This window comes from Rhamphochromis sp. 'chilingali' (assembly GCF_963969265.1).
Source record: "Rhamphochromis sp. 'chilingali' genome assembly, chromosome: 10".
Classification (NCBI taxonomy): Eukaryota; Metazoa; Chordata; class Actinopteri; order Cichliformes; family Cichlidae; genus Rhamphochromis; species Rhamphochromis sp. 'chilingali'.
Window position 1 is genome coordinate 27,260,064 of NC_137937.1, and position 5,945 is coordinate 27,266,008.

Sequence of the window (5,945 nt, forward strand, 5' to 3'; positions counted from 1 at the left end):
GTTAAGAAAAAAGTAGTTTCATGATTCAAGTTATTCTATGGCTTCAGCAAAGATCAAGAGTGCCTTAATAGCATTTCAGCCGCCTTACATGTTTGAAAAGAAAACTGTCTGAACTCGTGACACCTGGCAACTGTTGTCTAAGGAGATTGTCTGGTTTGTCTGACTCAGACATCCACATTAAGCTTTATAAAACTGAAAAAGTGAAAGGCTTGTCATGATAATCATTTCACTCGGTCTCTGTCTCGCTGAGAGTTACAACTTGAAAAGAACAGTCTTGATGTTGAGACGGACAGGCACAAACTATCTAAATATCTTTGGCACAGAAAGGTTATTTTGGATATAATTGAGCTTGTTTGTAATAGAGTCAAAATAAAATATGTGACATGCCAGCAATACCATCTTTGGCTTGGATGAAGAATTGATCATTATTATGTTGAAGGCTAAATTCTTTTAAGTTGATATTAGTGCAAATATGTCCTCAGTAGATCATATTTGGATGGAATTAGAGGCAGAGGAGCCTTCGTGACCATTTTGTGAACTGCACTGAAACTGTGTTAGGAAGAGACGAGGAGTTCAACGGCTCTGAGTATTGAAACAGCAGCATGAGTGAGAAAAATATTACAGTACGTGGGAAGGATGCTTGTGTGCTTGTGTAACATCTTTGGCTCTGACACAGTCGAGAGGAGTCAGCCTCGGACTGAGGAATGGGTTATGCTGAAACACGCCCACAAGACTGCAATTACTTTAGTGTACAGAGAGGAGTGGAAAGGTCATCGGAAGTTATTTTCTCCAAGATATGATGTAAAAAGGAGATGAATTCAAGTACAGAAGCAGGTAATGCAGAAAGATATTGCAGGGATAGCTGTAGATGTGCAAATAAAAGGAACATTTATGGCTCAGATTTATCGTGCAAATGAAGGAGAGAATCACGTGTTTGAAAGCAAAATGATTGTTTCCACATAAAGATTTATGGTTGGTTTTAAACGATTATACACATAATTATATCATTACATATCTTTTTAAGCATATGTGTGCAAATCAGATGTTTTTTTCCATCATAAGGAGGCTCCCCATTTTCCAAAATGTGTTCCTGGGAGAAATATACAAAAAAACAGTTTTCTTAAAATACAGACCTGCGTAAGCAGATCCCCTCTTCCAGATGATCCACCTCCCATATCTTCACACATTACAGCCTTGCCGTGATATCAGCTCAGCATGTGCGAATGCAGATGCAGCCGTGTGTAGTGGTGGCAGTCATCCCAAACTGCAGTTCTGATATCAGAAAAGGGATATTTTACTAACCACAGATGTGGCCACTTAAAGCAGTCGCTCTGCTCCCAAGAGGGAGGCTTTTTCAATAAGCAAAATCCAACATAAGTACTGCAGCTCTAAGAAATGTGAGAAGAAGTAGGCGAAGCAATTTAAAGCAGGTGTGGGCAAAACATTTCAAAACAAACTTTCCATCACACGATAAATAACATTTTTAATCTTACTCTTCTTCTAGAGATGCAGTCCCAAGTGTTTCAGATATAGCCTCGCATGCAAAGGGGCAACAACATTTTACATTTCAAGTGATATAGAACAGATTTCTATTTTATGTTCCAGCTATTGGTTCATTTGAAAACCATCATCGGAACAGAGAGACCACAGATATCAGAGTCCCAGCTGATGCCCTAGTTGCACGAATGCTCTTGAATACTGCAATAAGTCTGGCTTGCTGAGTTCTTTCCTTCTTGCCATGCTGGCCATCAAAGGTCCGTTTCTAATTCAGATTTTCAGACATGATCCCAAATCAGTTTGAATCTAACACATGAAGGATGAGACCCACAGCCCTTGTGTGTAAACATACATGGAAAGATCTGAAGCCTTTAAGGGTAGCAGCTGAGTGCTTCCTTTCCTCAACTACACGACCCGGCATGACGAACAGTGAGAAATGTCTTCAAAAAGAGTGGAACTGCAGATGAAATACATTTTGTTTTACAGATAAAACCTCATATGAACATCTGACTTATGGTGGTTTGTATGTGTGTCCTTTAAATCTTATTTCGAAAGCACTTCAGGGATTAATCCTTTAATGGTAAGCATGATGCTAAGGAACCAGCTGGCACACCCAGTATTTGATAGCTGTTATTTGATTGTGATGCTTTCACATCTGCACTCTCTGGTGGTGATGTCACTGAGTATTGTTTGTTGGTTTGGGGTTTCTTCTTCACAGCTCAAAGAAATTTTTTCTGTCATCAGCTGCAGTTGCTTTATGTGGGCGATCTGCCCTGTGTTTATTCTGAACTCAGCCAGCTGTGTCTTTTTTCCTTCAAACCTTCCACGTCGCGCTCCTTGATATAGATTTTCTGCACTAAGGTTCTTTTCTGCTTCCTCTTTTTCTCAATGAACTGTTTTTCTTTCAGATCTACAGTCTCCATTTTAATGTGTGTGTTGTTTTTTTTGGTTTTTTTGCCTTCAATCACAACAAATGAAGAGATGACTAAAGTAAAGTCTGGACACCAACTGGCCTTTTATGTGTGAAGGAAAAGAGATGTGGTTAATAGCAAATAAGTCAGTACTTAATTAACTTTTGCACACTTGAAAGTGGGGACAGTTGACACAACATAGCCATTTCTGTGGTATTTAAATTAATGATAAAAACACCAAATGTCCCCTGCTGATAAAACACTTTTGAAAGATGGTACTTATGTGCCACTGAAGGATTAAGGTAGCATCATGGTGTCTTGTATTTTTGGCTAGCTGCTGAGTGGCTGTGTGCGGTGAGTGTGTGTCATGTCTGCCACTGTCAACGCTCCGTACAATCCATCAGCTCACAGCTGTGACTGCCTGTTGGTTGGTCAAGGTCGCGTCTCTGCTACAAACACACATACACAGACTGTCCTTGCATATTGATGTTCATGATATATATATATATATAGATCATATCTGTGTTATAACTGCACCTCAGTGAGTCCAAACTTTGGGAAACATACTTTGAGCTTTTAAAATTCTATGTGTTTTTTTTCTCTACCTTATGTTTATAAAGCATTTTCTTTTTGAGGTTTGGAGCATGTTTAATTTAATGTCTTTTTCTGAATGTTTCCTCAGTATGTAATTAAACTGTGACTGTCCATCAGCCAATCAGAGCCCACAGCCCCGCCTCTTAAAATGGCTGAGCTCAGTCTGAAGATTACCACAGTCTGAACAAATTTGTCCTTGTCATAATGTCTGTCCAATTAATTTACCTTTTGCAGCTGAGGCTTTGTGCAGATCTTGGCTAATTGCTGCCACCTCAGTCAAAGTCATCACAAACACAGAACCAGAGAAGAACGGGCCATCTGCACAGTCTGTTCAAGCAGTGACGCAGTTAGTGAAACACAAAATAAAACCCAACAGGTACACGGTATAGACGAACCACCATCTCTTTATTGAAGCTACAAGCACCAATTTAGCCTGTGTGAAAGTGAGGTCTGGACATTTCAATTTAAAACATTTAAATGTTAGAAGTGCAGAGTTAATTGTCATCATCTTTACAAGGTACAAGTGATTTAATTGAGTTTGATAATTCCAAATTGTTATAATTTTCAGTTTTACAGAAGCTGGTAATAACAATATTAGCTCATTTTGTTTCCAGCAAAGCCCAGACACGAGTAATATGAGATGTTCCACCGTGTCCGGGTTTACCTTTGTCACCACCTATGTTGATGCTGTATGGTCCTTGACGATGGGGGTGGGGCGAAGGGGGTGCATGTCTATGTTTAATTCAATTCAATGTTGGTGATAATTGCATGGATTACCTGAAGCCATAATCACATGATGCGTGACGATGGGAAGGTAAAATTCAGGCCATCTGGTCTGCCTGGGTGTGGCTGAGATAAAGCACACACACACACACACACACACACACACACACACACACACACACACACACACACACACACACACACACACACATACTGTGTGTATGTGGAGGCAATGCATGTAGGAAAATCTCCAGTTATTCCAGTAATGAATTATACCAAGGTTTGAACTCAATATATGTCCAAACATATGAAGAAAGTATGTATTCTTCTTTCCTTCTTCATTTTTTCAACAAAATGTATCCAAGAATCGACTTTACTATAGCATATAAAAAGTAGGTCAATTTTACGCTATCTCAACAAAGCATGTTTCATCAGCATACATTTAAATTGATTGTTTTAATTTTTTTTCTCCATTTTTGTACTTGTCTCTTCAATTATTGTACCACAGCAAGGAAGCAACTCTTAAAGAGATTTTATTTTCCATTAAGAGAGCTTGATATGTGACAAAATGTACCTTTATGTATGTTGCATACTGTATGTTGATTATCAGAGACTTTAGCCTACAACTATCAGAAGTCAAAACTCTCAAATATACCAAAACAAGCAATTATATTAGAAAATCACAGGCATGCAGTAACATATTTGTATTATTCATATGCATCCGCAGACTGTATCTGTCCTTGCATCACTTTTTAAGCCCTCCACACTCAGCTGTATTTCTATCTATTGTTTCTACCTATCTCCTCACCTCCCCTCACCACTATTGCATCATCTTTCTTGCTCCACCCTATTATCACATCCCTACAACTCACTCCTGTTCCTCCTCCCTCTTATCAGCTCAGTCACCAACCTGCCACTTATTCCTCAGAGCAATAGGACACAGCTGCTGGGTATTTGTAACCTCAATACACATGCACACGCATGTGATTGTCCCCTTCTGCCACTCTGGGCTGTAATCAGTGGTGTCTCAGCTGCAGGTATGACCATCTCTTCTCTGAGGACTGCAGAGATCAGTTTCCCCTCCTGGGGAATGACAGTATATGTGTGTTTGTGTATGTACTACAATTTTCAAACACTTGAGGACAAATTTAGGGTTTAAATTAATTGCCCTGTCTAATTAGCGAAAAACTGGTGTCCCCAAATACTTTTTACTGCAGCTGCATTCAATATTAACTAAAACAATTTGGATTATCTGAGCATTTCATTCTGAAAACCTTTTAAAACAATGTGCAGTGATGTTTGTTTGGCTCCACATCAGACTGACCTGCTGACTCATGAAACTCTGTGGCACTTAATAAATTCACCATATCTCATAACTCCATCAGCCAAACTCAGCCTGATTGATGATTATTTTGTGGGGGAGGTTTTCTGCTGTTCACTGAGCTGGTTATATATGAAGATTTCCATTCACATGTGATCAGAAATCCTGTAATTCAAAGTTAAAAACAAACGAGTAAAATATGAATCACAATTTAAACACAAGCAGTAAATGCTTACAGTGAAAAACAAAACAAAACAATAAGTTGAAAGATGCTGAAATACTGAACTGCAAAGTTTTGTCAACCATGATTATTAACAACTAATAATAATGATTTTTTTCAAAAAGGCCACTCATCCAATGAATGTTTCATATTCTGGGGAAGAAAGTGACCTTTTTTATTCCATTCCTGCATTATTATTATGCATTTTATGGAGTAGTTAGGTCAACGTGTCAGTGTAGTTCTCATAGAAGGAGATTTAAAACAGGATGCATATCTGAGAGGCAGCTTTTGAAGAAATTCATTAATCGTGTGTGTGTGTGTGTGTATATGTGCAAGCTACTGTGTGTTTGTCTGCCTATCCATATTATACGTGCATGAATGCACACATGTCAGTGCCTGTGTAAGTTCTCCTGATCCCTGAAGGTCAGCGGTGAGGTGATTATGCTTCAGCTACATCCAGGTCTGGAGCACAAATGTCTGAACTTCCACATTGATTTCCTGTCACTCCAGATGGAAATTCGTACTGTATGCCAGATTGGACTCCACAGCCCCACCTCAACCTCTCTTTCTTGCTCTCTCTCACACACAGACGCGCACATAAACACACATGCAGACTAATCATCCTCAAACTGATGAATCATTTCAAAGTTGGCGGTTAAAAGGTGAAGGATCGGTCTGT